We start from the raw sequence: 17,931 nt of genomic DNA, 5'->3' as shown, positions 1-17,931 counted from the left end.
TTCTTCAGATTTGAAGAAGAACTTTTTATCTTCTACTCTCCTCCTCCGGATTCTCAATTCTGGCACACCTACACCGGAGGAATGGTGCAGATGCCATTGGTCAACTCCATCTTTTCACCAGCAGCTTTGTTGTCGTTCCATACAGCTCCTCTTCAGAAGTGGTAGTCACCAAAGAAGCGTCGTCATGAGAGATGACGCAGTTGACACTCACAACAACGTTATCCACCTGGTTCAGATCATTCACCTAAAAGGAACAGAAAACAGAGGAAATTGTGAAGAGTAAAGGGGAGGAGAGAAAGGGGAAGGGGTAGAAGAGAGATCGAGGGAGAGAGAGGGTGAGGACTTCGGAAGTCTGCTGCTGCTGCAATAGTTACTGCCGCTGCTATTCGTGTATCGTGAGGTCGGGGATTAAAATACTGCTGCTGCAACAGTATTTTTCTTTGAATAGTTTATTATAAGAGTAATACGGGGATTAAAAAATATTGCAACGACGGATTTCAAGAGAAGGCTAACGAAAGGGGGTCTTTGTTACAGACCCCATAGTATAGGGGGTCTTTGTAATTTACCCAAAAAAAGTTGGTAGCTGAAATTCGAATTATATGCTTTGGGTGTAGGATGGCAATTATTTCCATTTGACGGGGATTCGACTTCCCCGAGTTGATGGGGTTGGTGAAAGGGATTGTTTTTGCGGGGTGGGACGGGGATGGGGATTGAGGTCTCACCCTGCTCGACTTTGATTATATATATAATAAATATACTAATATATATTAAATGTTATTTATATTAAATATACTATTATATTACATATATCAAAGTATATTTAAAACATTATTTATAATTTAAATTTTTATTTATTTTTCAAAAAAACACTGTTATCTAAAGACATTTCGAGGATTCGGGTTCCTATGGGGAAACCATCATTGTTGGGTATCAAGGGTGGCGGACAAATTTTATCCCCGATAGAGATTGAGGACAGGGATGGGGATAATTTCAGAATCGGGGTCGGAGACGGGGAATATGATCCCTACCCCGAACCCGCCCTATTGCCATTCCTATTTGGCTGTCTAATAGGAGTCTATGCCCCATAGGCAATCTTAGCATGCATTGGAAACATTTCCTATACTTGTTATTGGGAGACATGCTGCAAGGTGCCAATATAATCTCGCCTAGCAAGCTATGGGACCAATGATAATGTCCCACACCAACGATAAAATACATGGGCCCATGGAATAGTTTGATGTGAATTGAGTTAGAATCTATATTCGAAGGTCCTTGGATGGTTGCAAACCAATATGTATCTATTGCTGCCAAGGATGGGGCCGATGGCAACAAGGTAAATCTTCTTCCTTAGCCAAGGCCAATGTGTCTAACCTGAGAGTAAGAGAATACGTTAGAAGCCCCGGGTATTACCCTAGGGGCAGAGACTCCGATGGTCAAGTTAGTCAAGCGTAGGAGAGGGGTCGGACAAGGCCTGAGACGAAGACTCAGGCGAGGTCACTCGAGAGCTAATGAGCAAGAGAGCAAGAGTGAGCAAGATGGCTTTATCTGAAGAGGGGCACCCCTATTTATACTTAACCTTGCCTTGGGAGTAGTTGGAGGTGGTTAGCAAGTGGGCGGCAAGGATTGCATCCAATTGATGCCACGTTGTCACGGGGGTAATCGCTGGGGCCCCGTGCGGCACTCGAAATGGGCGAATAAGCCTACGAAACAAAGCAAACACACACACAAAGGTAACAAGATGGCACACGAATTAGCAAAAGGCTACTTGTATTGCATTAATCTGTGGTAAGCACAAGCACACAGTACAGTGTCGAGGGGATCTCGTGCTTAACCTTTACACGCTTATGAGCTCACTCGACTACCTACCTCCCCTCAAAGAGTACGTTAAGCTTTTGGGGGAGTGACAATAGGAAACATCAAAATGATGGAAAAGCATACTAAGTAATTACAATAACGCCATTGGTGGTCCCCCTTACAAAATACAAGCAAAGCCCACCCATGACACACATGTTGACACCATGAAGGCACGCGGTTGGCACTCGGATGGCTCACTGTAGGTGCTTGATGGCGCGACGAAGGAGTCACCTGTGACATTCTCCCCCACTCAATTCGATCTACGTCCTCGGAGATCGGCTTTGGCTGGTCCCTTAGAGTCACTGTTGCGGAAGGAGGGTTCTTCTGCTGCTCCCCAAATCGGCTGTCGTCCAAGGCCGAGGTGTATATTTTGGTGGCATGGTCGGGTTGGCTCATTCTGTAGGGGTTTCCTATGGCTAAGTCCTTTCCTGGCAGCCTCAAGGTATGTTAGTGGCTGGTTCTGTTTGGCTAAGGGGTAGGTTTGGGCCAGGTAAGGATCAAAATGGTGTTTTGGATTATTAAGGTGTGAATTCCCATGCATTTTTCCCCAAGGGTATCTCACCGGGCTACTACGGGAACTAGCCTTAGGGATGATGTGCATGTGGTCCCTAGATGGCTTGGGTGGCACTCGCTCTCCCCGGTGGTTGTGGTAGTAGATGTGGGCAAGGTTTGACACGGCCTTGGGTCTTCTTCTGTTGGGCCCACCAGTTGCGGGCACTTGCGGCTTCTGCTGCGAAGTCGACTTCTGCTGATGTGGTTAGCGCTGAAGCTGATGCTGCTGCTGGTGTTGACTTGGGCGCTGGCATTGGTGTTGGCGCTGAAAATGGAACTGTCTTGGGGGTGACTTTTTCCTGGTGACGACTTCCCAACCAGTTCCAGTGTCGATGAGAGGTACTTGACAGGGGTTCTTCCTTGCTGACGCAGAGCTGTCTTCATGGTTGATAGTTTCTTGGTACAACTGCAAGGCTGAAAGCTGCTTCCCAAGTATCTGCAAGGCTGATGAGACAGGAACCATGCAAGGGGAGTGTTCGTCCAGAATAAGCAAACTGTTGATGTGTGGCATAAGTGCTGCTTCCGCCTGCTTGAGGAACTCCACTCCAAGAACCACCTGAAAATCATCCAAGGGAACCATAGATAGATTGATGGGTCCTTTCCATGGTCCAACCCGGAGTTCTACTCCACGGGCTGTGCCCTCTACTGCTTTGGCCCCGGAGTTGACAGCCTTGACCCACCCAGTTTGTTTGGTGGTGGTCAAGCCGAGTCGCTTTGCCTCCGCAAGCGAAATGAAGTTATGGGTGGCCCCAGTGTCCACCAAGGCTTGGGTCGGCCTCCCGCCGAGGGTGATGTCTACATAACTCAGCCCCTTGTGGGCTTTGGTGGGCCGCTTTGATGTGGCCTCTTTCTTGACCATGGCATTGATGAGTTGGAGGGCGCCTACTCTGGGCGCCGCTGTGGGTTTCTCCTCATCACTCTCTTCACTATCGCTGAGTTTGGCGATGAGGGCAGTTATTTTCTTTCGGGTTGGACAGTCACTCGTCCAATGCTTCCCGTTGCAAAGGTAACACGGCGCAGGAGGAGGTCTTCTAGTGGATTGGTGGCCCTGGTAACTTGGGCCTCCTTGTGGCTTCTTCCCTTGTTGGTAAGTGTAGGGCTTGTTCACGGGCACTGGCTTCTCCTTTGTAGGGGTTGATTGTGGATCTCCCCCACTCAAACTCATGGTACCTGGGCTGGATGGTCTTTGCACATCTTCCTTAGGTGTTCTTAGATCAACAAGCTGTTCAGCTATGGCCATGGCGGTGGCGAGGTCCTCAACCCCACGTCGCTGGAGTTCGAGCTCAGCCCATGGCCTGAGACCGTCCATAAAATTGAATAGAAGATCCTTGTCTGACATGTCAGTGATCTCCAGCGTCAAGGCCGAAAACTCCTTGACATAGTCATGTAGTGATTCTTGATGTTTGAAATTCTTCATTCTTCGGCGCGCCAAGTACTCCACGTTTTCTGGGCAGAACTGCCGCTTGATCTCACGCTTGAATCCAACCCAAGTGTCGATGGTACGGGTTCCACGTTCAATGTCTTGGCAACACCTATGCCACCATAACATTGCGATATCAGTCAAATACATAGCAGCCGTACGTACCTGAGTTTGGTTGTCAATGATGCCAGTGGCAGAGAAATATTGCTCCAATTGCCACAAGAAGTTGTCAAGCTCCCTAGCATCCCGGGCACCCGAGTAAGGTGTTGGCTCTCGGATCTTGATGTTCATGGAAGCTAGGGTGGAGGGAGTGCTTGGTGTGTTGACCACTGCTTTCTTTAGGAGAGTCATCTCATCTCTCATCTCATCCAATTGCGCTTGGAATCTGTCTAGCAAGCCCTGTAGGCAGCTTTGGGAAGGCCCAGCTCCCGAATTCTGTATGGTGGTGTGCATGTCTCTGAAGGCGCCATTGAAACGTCCTTCTAGTTCCACCACTGCATTCTCAACCGTCTCTAGGTTGAGGTGGAGTTCATCAACCCGATCTCGGGTTTCTCCCACTGTCACCTCGCAACGTAGGAGGCGCATGTCCACGGTAGCTAGTTGGTCGACTAATTTGTCGTGCTTGCTAGCTTTGGTTGTACGCCCCTTTGGGGCTTGTGTCTTGGTAGGTTCGTCAAGTGGAGCTTCGTCAGTGTCGTGGGCTTGAATCCGCCCATGTGGTGTGTCATCGGAAACGCCCCGATTGCTCTTCATTGGGTTGATGTAGGGACGAAGACGGTCCAGAGTATTTGTAGGAGCACCTGCTCTGATACCAACTGTCATGGGGGTAGTTCTACAGCGGAAGAAACCCGTGCGGCGTCCTGGCCAAGGCAGGCCAGGACAAGCCTTTCTACGCTTAGAGGCTAGGAGTTGCCTGATGGGATGGCTCCACCAACGTCAGTAGCATTGGATCATGACCTCAAGTCCAATGGCCGGGGCACTCTCCTGGCTCAGACCGGTCCATGGGAGGCGTCACTTACGTGCTAAAGGGGGACAACCATCATGGAAGGCGACCATGCGCCGATGAGGTGACTTGGCACCGTTGTGAAGGGTCTCCTGTATGCCGATGATGACAGGCACCTGTGTGCCATGATGATAGGCAACCGCTTGGGCCGGAACACACCCGTGCGCTAAGGGCAACGGGATAGCTCAATCAGCTTGGGCAAGGGGCTGGCGAAGTGAAGGGACATGCTTGAGCCAGGCCCGCATGCCAAGCCTCCCTTGAGTATCGGTAGCGCAGTGCCGGTCCAACACTGTCCCCATGAGCAAGTGTGCACCCATGAGGAACCCTGGTAGCCATGCTAGCCGTTAACCAGGGCCGCCCCGCAAGGGGATGAAGGTCTAGGAGTGCCAAGGTTAGGCACCCAAGGAGGTCGACCACCCCTCCTCAAAGAGTACGTTAAGCTTTTGGTGGTCTGCCTGAAGATGACATCAGTTCTCCCAAAAATCTTATAGGCGAAAATGACGGGCATGTCCCTAACGTAAGCCTGCCAAGCGTAGGCAAGGCTAAGCCTGCTTTGAACCGTAACAGGCTCCCCCACTCAATTCATTGTCATCCTCGACAATGACTCCTTCCGTGAATGGGCGTTTGAGTCCCACGCCATCCACTCTTCAGCTAGTTCGGGGCTCGCCTGGCCAACCCGGGTCTTGCCTATATTGGTGTCCATTTATGGGGACGGAACCATTTCACCATGCCGGCCTGCCTGGACTTCACCCCTAGTGTCGAGGTTACTCAAACCGCGCAATGGCTATGCTGTTGAATGTGAAAGAAGGGCCCTCGAAGAAATGTGTGTGGTGCTTCGCGGAGGTCCGCCCCATGTATCATCTTACCTCAAGGCTCAACCATCTTCTTGGTAGCTTTTCAGTGATGTTACCGAACACGTTGATAGGTCTACTCCTCATGTTGGCGATGACATGGGTACCCTTTCACCATGCTGGCCTGCAGACTTCACCTCGCCGATTCGGGTTACTCAAACCTAGCCATGGCTTATGCTCTCTGGGCCCTCGAAACTACGCTTCGCCTTGCCGACTCGGGCTACATCTTCACTTCGAGGGGGCCCCACTGCTGTTGCCTCAAGGAGACCTGACCGCTTCAAACGCGAGTGTGGCAACTTTTACCCATGAGTTGCCGAACATGCACTCGCCTTGTGATAAGCTTCTGCTGCTGCAAGTGTTCAACCTGAAAACTGAGCATGTCCACCTAAAACTTTGCCGGTGTAGGGCCGCCATGCTCCAACGGCTAGCGTAACCACATTCCTAACAAGGCCCACGCGTCTGCCCCCGCATGAGGACAACAACCAATGCGTTTGCACCCGCAAGGGAAGCTGTTTTAGGGTCATTGGAATGGGAACGCGAACATTGAATGACCTCTTGATAGGCCTGATAAACAATCTGCTCGGGCAGTGTACCCACATTCCTATCAAGGCTCACGCGTCTGCCACCGCATGAGGACAATGACCATCGCGTCTGCAACCGCGAGGGAAGCTGTTTTAATGTCATTGGAATGGGGACACGAACTATGAAATGGCCTCTTGCCAGGCCTGATCTGAATTCTGCTTGATCCTGGGTGGAGGTGACTAGGGACCGCACCCCACAAAATGCTGCTTGTCGAAATGACCGCTTCAACTGGCTCTGGGCTAATCTGCTGAAAACCAACTGTTGTTGCAATTAGCCAACTTGCTCTGATACCAACTGTCACGGGGGTAATCATTGGGGCCCCGTGCGGAACTCGAAATGGGCGAATAAGCCTACGAAACAAAACAAACACACACACAAAGGTAACAAGATGGCACACGAATTAGCAAAAGGCTACTTGTATTGCATTAATCTGTGGTAAGCACAAGCACACAGTACAGTGTCGAGGGGATCTCGTGCTTAACCTTTACACGCTTATGAGCTCACTCGACTACCTACCTCCCTTCAAAGAGTACGTTAAGCTTTTGGGGGAGTGACAATAGGAAACATCAAAATGATGGAAAAGCATACTAAGTAATTACAATAACGCCATTGGCGGTCCCCCTTACAAAATACAAGCAAAGCCCACCCATGACACACATGTTGACACCATGAAGGCACGCGGTTGGCACTCGGATGGCTCACTGTAGGTGCTTGATGGCGCGACGAAGGAGTCACTTGTGACAACGTGGCGCCATCCTGGGCCTTGCCACATGCGCCTATATCATAATGATTTCTCATCAAGAGCAATAACATCAACTATTTCACCAGAGAAAGTGAGGGTCCGTTTAGTTCATAGTTGGAATTAGAATTGGAATCAAAATTGAAATTCTTTGGAATCGGAATGGTCTATTCCCATAATCTATTTGGTTCAAACAGGAATGTGAATGAGAATTGAAATCAACAGGAACGAGATTTCATTCCCAAGGGAATGAAATTGCCATTCCCTCAAATGGGGGAATGCCAATCCAGCAGGAATGAAAATGGGATTCTGATTTCACCCAACCAAATAGTTGGAATTGGAATAGCCCATTCTAATTCTGATTCCAAACCCCTATATATTCCTACGAACCAAATGGGGCGTGAGTCTAGTTCAAATCACTTCGTCCAACTCTCCTCCATCAGATATAACTCTTCTTTCAGAACGTGCGAGCTCACCAACTTCTATTTCTAATGGCTGAACTCAACCATGACCTCCATCCTTGCATGGCAAATCGAATACAACCTGAACAACTATCAAACAACAATCAACTCCAAACAGGGCAAATGGCCAATCAACCACTAATTCAATGGAATCCCAGAAACAACACATAGATTGGTTGTGATACCAGCACAACATCATCGACCATTGTTAACCCAAAATTAACCACAACCAACTCAACTCACATCTATCATTAATTGAACAAAAATCCATTCATAATCCCCCATCAACACCTAACCCAACATAACGTAGCCTCCAACTAGGAATCCGAAAGGATTCAAACACATAATTCAAATCCATCCATCATGCTAGAAACCCAAAACATCCCAATCGGATCAAATCCTATAGCTGTATTCATTCACCAAACCCAACGAGAAGTCCAAAATGTACTCTTTGTCAATACCACAATGAAGATGTTGTCCATCTATTATTTACTTGCCTAATGACTAGAGACATATAGTCCTCCTTTCCAATAGCCATACCCATCGCTCATAATTTTAAGACCATACACAAGTGCAAAGATATTTGCTTTCCTTACTCTATCACACTCTACGGATCATTTAGAAATCTAGGAATGCAGTAACTTTTTTCGTTTTTATCAAAAAAGCATTTCAATCAAATCCATGTGGTCAGACATGTATCTCGCTGCTAACCAGTGTACTTAAAGTGACAACAGGTTTTGGAAATGCATTACAAGGATCCCTCCTCCTCATTAGGAATGGCAACAGGGCGGGGCGGGGACGGAGAGCCTCTCCCCCTCTCCATCCCCGTCTCCATCACTGTCCCTGCTAACTGGGACAAGGTTATCCTCATCCCTGTCCTTACGGGGATCTCCATTTCTCGTGATTTTTTATAATGTTAATCATTTTGTTTTTATTTTATTTTTTTAAAGAATAAAAATAAAATAATTAAAATTTACGATCCTATTAAAAAGGATTCAAACATATTTTTAAAAATATTAATATATAGATATATGTATACATATATACATATATATTAGTGGGGATCCCACAGGATGGGGGTCGGGGTCCCCGCCTCGTCTCCATTTCCCCATCCCCACCCCATTCAGGGCGAATCTCCACGGGAATCAGGGAAATGGGGAAATTGCTATCCCTACTCCTGATCACAACTTTAGGCTCAACAGATGGAGCATCAAAACACAACTCTGCAATGGCTTCAACAGCAGGTCTTTTTAGAGACTCCAATAGGTTGATGGTGTGGAGGATACATCAGCAACATTGGTATTGTTTCAACTGAAGTGGCAGAACTGTGAGCTATCGAGGATACTTTCCCCTCATCATTGAGTCAGACTTATTATCTATATGGTCTAATTGTAGAACTGAAGTGTTATTCAAAAATACTCTACACCTCATCAGTCATTGCACAAATATTAAATTCTCACATTGCTACAGAGAAGCAAACATATGCATTGATAGCTTAACAAATATGGCCCTAAGCCAAAATGATTGGAGGCAATATCTAAATAACCCACATGTAAACATTCTTCCTTTTTTGTTAGAAGATATGACTGCTTCTCCCTAGTGGAGAAGATGTAAGCTCTCTAATAGTTAGTGTTAGTTTTTCTCTTTTGGATAAAAAAATAATCTACATTATTGATCAAATATAAAAATGTTAATGTTTTACAAATAAGATAAAAACTAAAAAAATAATACAACTTAACCATGATTAATGATAATAAGAGAATATATAATTACATATGTTATCAATATGAATAAATTAAAATAAAACATTAATGTGTATTTACTAATAAATATAAAAATATAAAAATCTTAGTTAAAAAATAAATCGATAAAAAATAGTGAATAATAAAATAAATTTATCTAACAATACAGGTGAAAGATATGTAACACAAAATCATTTTTTATTATAAAAAACAATTGTCAATGTTGTGGCATGGACCAAACCACAATAAATTTCTATGAAAGGATTACTGTGATATATTCAGTTTTAAAATCCCCATTCAAAATTCCCTAAAAACAAGAAAGCTTGTATTTGAAAAAGAAAAAAAAAAGAAAAACTTCAGTTGAGTATGATATGTACTATACTTGAACTTACTGCATACACATGAGTGGCCTATCCGATAACAAAGATCTCTGCCTTGAAAACCTCAATTCACTTAGGGTCTGTTTGATTGCTGAGAAAATTGGGCTGAGAAAGGTTGGGATGAGATAATGAAAAATTATTTTCTTAGTTAGTCATAGTGCGTTTGTTTATTGAGAAAATTTTTGTGAGAAAATCCATTTTCCAGTGTTTGTTTTACAAGAAAATTTATATGAGAAGATATTCCAATAAATTGTTCAATCGTCAAAGAAATGCTCCCTTATTTGGATTTGTTCATTTATCAAAGAATCTACTCATACACACCAAAAGCTTGTTCATTCATCAAAAAACTTGTTAATACATTCATAAAAAAAATATACTAGGAGTTAAAAGTGCTCCGTTATTTGGACTTGTTCATTCATTGAAGAAGTTGTTCATGAATCCATGAAAAACCCGTTCATGCATTCAATAACCTATTTCATAAAAAAAAAGTCATCCATATATCAATAAATCAACTAAAAGTTGTCTTTAACCTGTAATTAGTTCATTCAATGCCACTACTTCAACCTGTCCATTCCATGCACTCATAATCATCCATATACCAATAAATTCATTGATGTAGAATATAACCATACATTCCACTTAACACAAATATAGTTTAATAATCATCAAAATAAAGTAGATTGACCATCACAAAAAGAGGACAACCATCAAATTGCTAGTGCATCCCAAAAAAAAATATACATAACGGGTTCAAAAGCTCAACCATCAAAACACGTTTTTGTCATATATAGTTAATATTGAGTTTGTTAGTTGTAATAGTTCAAGTCTCTCATTCCTTCCTTCAATATGAAGGCCCTAACTTCATTTGAAGCCACATCTTCCTCAAATGTGGCTCCACTCCATAAAATGTCATAACTTGACTCTTAGATTCAACTAGGAAATCATATGCTTTCATTAGAAATTCCACTAAACATCCTTCTAGACTCATAACATCTGCATACACTTTCTCCTTGCTGAATAAACCAAACCCTCTCTCAACTGCAGATGCAAGTGTTCGGGTGATGGTTAAGCTGGCTAAGGAGGCCATGTGGCTATCTCTGTGGCACCCCCCTCTCAGGCCACGTCAATGCCATGTGTAACAGAAGAGCACGATTAAGGAGTGTCCCGCATGGACAAGAAGCGAACTCCACCGGGGAAGAGGAAACCTCCTGAAGACTTTGGTGGACACCCTCATCTCGACAACCCCGGAAGCCCTATCCATCTGGGACACGGATGCCCAACTATAAGTAGGTATTCCCCACTCGAGGTAAGGGACGTTTTGGAACTGCACTCTTTAAATACCTCTTTACACTATCTCTTCGGCTCGCACCAACACTATCTCAACTTGCTTGTCCCGACCACATCCTTCTCTACCCTATTGACTTGAGCGTCGAAGTACCTATCCGGGGAACAACTCCTCAGGCCTCTAATCTTTCTCTTGGTTGCAAATCCCGATACACGCCTTCGTCCTTCCACCTTATCCTCGTCCAATTGGTAGGACTATCTGATCGTGTCCTCAGTTCGGAACATCTCGGATCGAACAACATCAAATTCCTAGATAGTTGCACTCTCCAGCACCCCGCTCGTGCAGTCGCTAGTCTCTCTCCGAATGCTAGGCAATAGAGTGCCCTGAGCCAGCTACTCGGGACGCCCTCAGTCTCTAGAGTGTCCTCCGGCCAGACACTCCAGCTCGGCTACACATCGGCCCCCAGCTTTGCCAAACCTGAAGGGGGGGGGGGGGCTCTAGGCTTCTCCGCTGCATGGACCGTGGGGGAGACTCGTCAGAGCTGACGTCCACCATGTCTCCCTCAACCGGCCTCGGTCTCTTGTATGACTGAGGGTTTGCGACCTTAGGGCGGCGCTGTTGCTAAGTCGCCCTAGCTTGGGCCGTTGCCCTCCTCTGCACAGTAGCCTGTATATGCCTCGTTCTCTCCTCCTTGTCCACAATTGCCATATCTTCCAGAGAAAACCAAGTCAGTCAAAGATGAGGAAACAAAGAAAAAGGAAACTTACTAAAGCAGGAACAGACTAGTTGAGGGCTCCATTAGTCCAGCATGGATCAACATGGAAAATGACGTGTACTCCTACACGTCTACTCTTACTGTCCTCCTTATGGTTGCTAACTCTCCCCTAGATAGCTCGGTCTCGGTCGGTGCCTCACCTTAGTCCTCGAAATTGACAGCTCGGCAAGGAACGACCAACCCCTTGGACAGCGCACGAAGAAAAACCCCTCCTTCTAGTGTTTCATTGAGGAAGGGGCTCCGACTAGCACATTATTGTGTTGCTGAGCCAAGAAGTAATAATAGCCCTACTGGTGCTTCTTCAGGTGTAGGAAGTATGTGAACATAGGCAAGGTGATGTCCACGTTGTGAATCGAGTAGTAGAAAAGAAAGTTGACCAAGTATCTAAAGGAATTGGGCATTAGTTGGATTGGATGGACGTGGTATCACCTTAACACTGTTGAAATACCCTCGCTCAGAGAAAATCTTAGCCTGACTATTAGGTTGTGCTCGTAGACGCAAAGCTCTCCCAACTGAGCCGAGGTAGCCCTTTCATCGATGTTGGGGCACCTTAATTCGCAATCCTCGGGAATGCAGTAAAGGGTCCTAATTCGGGCCTGGTCTCCAAGTGTTAACCTACAAGGCGAAGACGTGAAGCGACTGTCAAATCCCATAGGAGCACTGAGCTCTTCTTCTGACACAATGTCCACTTTGGCCTCATCGGTCTCCCCGATCTCGACCTCTCGAAGGGCCGCGACACCCTCACCCTCAGGCCCATTAACCTCAACTTCGTGAGCGTCGGTCTCACAAACCTTGAGCGTGGTGGCTTCATGGTGAAACCCCGACTTAGACTCAATACCAGACGCGCTACTAGACGAAGAGGAAGAGCAAGAAGACGAGGAGGAAGATGAAAACATCTTACCGAAGAATTACATCGTGGAACACCTGAAACACCAGCCGAGGACTAACACTCACCAAGCTCTTATGATTGCTCACTCAAAATGGCAAAGTAAAATGGCTCGCCACCTCCCCCTTTATAGGGGCAACCAATGGTCCAAATCAATGGCGCCGATTCGATGCTGCACTTCGCACACACGTGACCTCAGGAAGACGAAACGACGCATATGCTAACCCATAACGGAAACAACATGAGCATTGAACCAACCAGTCCACCCAATGAACTGGTCTTACCCCAGGCCAATCAACTCGAAGAAACTGAAGTTCCTCAGTCGAGGACCACAAAATTCTTCCACTTCTAGTCGTGGCTGAGCAATACACTCCTCGACTTCGGAACTGGGGAAGTGGTGTTTATGTGATGGTTGAGTTGGCCAAGGAGGCCACATGGCTATTTCCATGGCTAGCCCCCTCTCAGGCCACATCGATGCCACACATAACGGAAGAGCATGATTAAGGAATGTCCCGCACGAACAAGGAAGCGAACTTCATTGGGGAAGAGGAAACCTCCCGAAGACCTCAGCAGTAGGGGTGTCCATGAAAAACCGAAAAACCAAAAAATCGAACCGAATCAAGAAAACCAAATTGCAAAATGCGGTTAACAGAACCGATCGGTTCAGAATTTTTGAAAAATCGAAGGACTGGTTCGGTTTTCGGTTAACTTATAAAAAAACCGATGGTTAACCGAACCGACCGATATATATATATATATATGTATATTATATATATATTTTTAATATATGTCACATATTTTCTATGTATTTTATATAAATATATATTCATTATATATAAATATATACTTATATTATATTTATAATGATCTATTTACAAATATATTATATATTTATAAAATATTTATAAAATATTATATATCATTTATTATTTATAATATAATATTATACATATATTTATATAATATATATTATAAATATAAAAAACCAAAAAACTAAAAAATCGAACCCTTCAAAAACTAAAACCGGCAGACCGGTTAACTGGTGGTTTCGGTTCGGTTTTGGTTTGGCAAAATGAAAAAACCGGTACCACAAGTTCGATTTACAAAAAGGGGCCACGGTTCAGTTAACCAAACCGTGGACACCCCTACTTAGTAGTATGGTGAGCAAAAAATCGAAAAACCGAACTGAATCGATCGGTTCGGTGTTTTTAAAAAACTGAAGGTACCGGTTTGGTTTTAGTTAACCAATATAGAAAACTGGCGATTAACCGAACCGACCGATGTACATATATTTCTATATATTTGTTTATATTATATATATTTTATATATTTTGTATATATTATAAATTAATAAATACATGATATATTATTTATTAATTAAAATATAATATTATATATATTTATAATTTTTTATTATATATTTATATATATCTTTTTATAATATATATTATAAAAATTAAAAAACCAACGAATCAAACTAACGGTTGACCGACTGGTTTCAGTTCTATTTCGGTTACCGGTTTTCCAAAAACTGGTAGTATCGATTCGGTCCAAGAAAAAGCTCCATGGTTTGGTTAACCTAACCGTGAGCACCCCTACTTAGCGGACGTCTTCATCTCGACAACACCAAATGCCCTATCCATCTAGGACACAGACACCCAACTATAAGTAGGTATTCCCCGCTCGAGGTAAGGGACTCTTTGGAATTACACTCTTTGAATACCTCCTTGCACTATCTCTTTGGCTCAGACTAACACTATCTCAACTTGCTAATCCCGGCCATATCCTTCTCTACCCTATTGACTTGAACATTGGAGTACCTACCCAAGGAACAACTCTTCGGGCCTCTAACCTTTCTCTTGGTTGCAAATCTCGGTGTGCAGTTTCGTCCTTCCACCTCGCCCTTGTCCAATTGGCAGGACTATCTGATCGTGTCCTTGGTTTAGAACATCTCGGATCGGATAGCATCAACAAGTTTCCCAAGATGTGTAGCAATATCTTGAACTTGTTCAGCAACAATTGAAGCATATGACTTGTTTTCCTAAAACTCTTTCTTCTACAAAGCTACTTCCTTTCGCTGACCTTGTCTGAAGGTAAGGATCTCCAAAATTCTCAGCCTCATTAATGTCATCAAACACATGCTCAACATTCGGTGGTGCACTAGTGGTAGTTGCAGAAATTGCATCTTGCTTGTTTAGCTCCTTGTCTATGAAGGCACCATTTCTAGTCACTTGATCATTTCCACAAACCAATGCCAATTTGTCATAGTTGGGAATGCTTTTTCGTCTGAATTGTTTTGCCTCTGGATGCGTCTTCTCATTTACCATGGAAGTTTCAAAATAAATCATTTTTCATACTAATTCAAAAATTAAGTGCTTAAAGTGAGTGTTATTAATCTATCTTACCTTAATATATATAGCCCAAACATCAGGTGTTGCATTTATTGTCTTGGTTGAATCATTCCATGCAAAGCCACTTTGATTCAAAAGGTTTTTTAATATGACAAATTTCCACTTGATTGTTTCTAGCCTATTTCTGTATGTGTTCTGAAATCTATTCCGCATTCACTTTACATAGCCCCTATTTTAATTCTAAAATCTCTAGAAAAAAAAATCCAAAGAGACTTCCTTTGGCATGGTTTGAATGGTGAGAAGTACTTGCATCTTGTGCCTTTGGCACCAAGTTTTCTTGTGTTGATCAACATAAACTATAAAATCTAGTTTTCTTGATCATTTTGTTTTTGTCTTTTTTGGTGGCTAATTCATGTGATAGAGCCTCTATAGGGGGAATGTTCCATAAATAATCATTTTGAACTTATTGGCATGCTATTCTATGGCTTATCATACAACATTGTTAACTTTTTTTTTTCTGAATTATCTAAAAATGAAGGTGCTCTTGAAGTAATAGGCTACATGGGAAGGTTTGAGGATACTTTGGCTTTACTTATCCATGATGGTGTGTAGAAGGCCTAATCTAGAAAAGTTAAAGAGGATTTGTGGCTAACATATTGTCATTTTTTGATTGAATGTCATTTGTCATGTTTTAAGTGACAAAACCTCTTCCACATGTTCATATACATCCCTTTTGCAACATAAAGGATATGATGTAGTAGAACATAGGAGTGGAATAGAGTGGGATCAAAGGGATTCTATCATATGAAATTATATTGGTTAACTTAGGCATGGAAACTTTTATATGAATAATAACAAAGAGTTAGTAATAAAATTCAAGAATCAAGCATAGAAGATGTCATCAAGTTTCAAAAGCATTTTCATATATCTTATTTTTCCTCATGTTGGTCTTTCATTAATAAATCAGGAATTTAACCTATACTTTAATAAGCATAAACATCAAAGTAGGAAAATAACTAAATTTTAGTTGGCTTTGAGGTAAGTTGCACAGAAATTCTTACACAATTTACCTACTTCTATGTAGGCTCAACAAACCAAAGAGTGTGAAATGATACCAAAAAGGTTTGATACTATAAAAACTAATAACTAATCAATTGATTCTGTAAAAGCTACATAGAGATTCTTATACAGTTTTCTATAGAACTGATAACTAATCAATTTATCAGTTCAAGTCTCATGATCTAGGCTGTTTGAAGGGTATCAAATGAATTTCCTAAGGTTAAGAAAATGAATGTAGGTGACCACTATGTGGTAGCACAAAAAAAAAAAAAGTTACAGATTTTGCAAAGATCGGAGGAAATACAAACAAAAACAAAGATTATATTTAACATGTGCAAGCATTATTACTGGAGGAAATAAAAATATAGAGATTCTATTTAACCCATGCAAACATTATTATTGATTTTGCAATGATTGGAAGGAATAAAAACAAAAACAAAGGTTATGTTTAACTTGTGCATGCATTATTACTGATTTTGCAGAGATTAGAGGGAATATAAACAAAAAATAGGGATTATATTTAACCTTGCAAACATTATTACTAATTTTATAGAGATTAGAGGGAATAAAAACAAAAAACAAAGGTTATATTTAACCTTTGCAAGCATTATTGCTGATTTTGCAGAGATTAGAGGGAATAAAAGCAAAAAACATAGATTATATTTAACCTTGCAAACATTATTATTGATTTTGCAGAGATTGGAGGGAACAAAAAATAGAGAAAAGAACAACCAAAATAGAATGAAGATACATGGGAAACAATGGGAGAGTGAGTAGGGGCGTTACCTCAAGCTTGGGAACGAATACGTTCTTGGATTTGGGACAGATATGCACAAATGAGGTGAAAATATCAAATATGGAAAACCAATGTGTATTTGGTCATTTTACAAAGGGAAATCACATATAGGGCATTGACAAAGAACGATAAAAACCCCAGTGTGACAAGATCTCACCGTTGGGTTAAAATGAGAAGAAAATTTGAAAAAAAAGGGAATAGATGCATGCTCATGAAGGATGCGGTTTCAGAGACAATGAAGACACCAAATGAGTTTCCAAGCAAAGTGGAAAAAACATGGGGATAGAAAAGAAGCAATAGTGGACTGGAAAAAAAAAAACGAAAATGGGTAAAATAAAATCACCAATCAAGTTGTTCAAGGATTTTGTCTTACATTCCAAAGAGATGTTCGAAGAAGCCACTGGAGATACGATTGTTGGGGTGCTACTTGCAAAGGAGACAAGACTGTCGAGCTCTTATTCTGACAAAGCCTTATAAATTTTTTCAAATGTGTCTTAAACTTTTCTTTTTCCATTGGGGTCACACTATTTTGGTGCAATCCCACTCACTTGTTTTTGGGATCTCACGTCCTCCTCGTTTCTCATCCCAAAACACTATATACCAGTAAACAAACATAGGAAAGAGGAATCATTTAAGAATATTCTTCTTTTCCCATCCCTTTCCCAACAATCAAATAGACCCTTAACAAATACTTTGTTTATCTTTTCTTGATTGAGAGCTGAGAAGTAGACCTGGCAAAACATTGACCCACCCCGCAAACCCGACCCAACCCAACTCGAAAAAACAGGGTTAGGGTATCATATTTAGTTACCTGAATGTGAGAATGACCTGACCTAACCCAACTCAAAAAAAAAATTGGGTTGGGTCATGGGTCAACCAGCTGACCCGATTGTCAAGTCTAATAGGGACTATTTATGCATTATTAGAAGTTTCCACTCTTTAATTTTTTCTATTTAGTCTTTACTCTATTATTTACTCTTTAAATTTTTAAAAATTCAAGTTTTTTTATTTTATATTTGGAATTTTAAGGTTAATTCCTTTAATTTTGACATTTTTCATGTAGCTTTTCTTTATTTTTTAAAATTTCAGTTATTTTTTGGGATGACCCATATTGATCCATGGGTCAACCCTAACCTGAATGTTTAGGCTGTGTTTGGTTTGAAGGAAAAAGTAGGGAAAGGAAAGAAAATGTAGG

At 42.6% G+C, this 17,931-nt stretch overlaps 1 protein-coding gene across 5 annotated transcripts in view; it reads right to left on the bottom strand.

Moving 5' to 3' along the window:
* The window catches only part of LOC104605302 (WRKY transcription factor SUSIBA2-like), a 47,177-nt gene that overhangs the window by 13,423 nt on the left and 15,823 nt on the right, over window positions 1-17,931 (bottom strand). For 2 of the 5 annotated variants that reach the window (XR_736581.3, XR_016080161.1), the window contains exon 8: window positions 9,809-10,054. The exons of the other annotated variants lie outside the window; for them this stretch is intronic. The gene's annotated coding sequence lies outside the window, so the exon portion shown is untranslated. Of the gene's footprint in view, window positions 1-9,808; window positions 10,055-17,931 lie in introns of those variants that run through there. 5 annotated transcript variants of the gene reach the window in all.

The sequence above is a fragment of the Nelumbo nucifera genome, chromosome 1, assembly GCF_055504915.1.
Source record: "Nelumbo nucifera cultivar China Antique chromosome 1, China Antique-T2T, whole genome shotgun sequence".
Taxonomy (NCBI): Eukaryota; Viridiplantae; Streptophyta; class Magnoliopsida; order Proteales; family Nelumbonaceae; genus Nelumbo; species Nelumbo nucifera.
The sequence above is the reverse complement of the archived record's forward strand: the minus strand, read 5'-3'. Positions and strand labels throughout refer to the sequence as shown.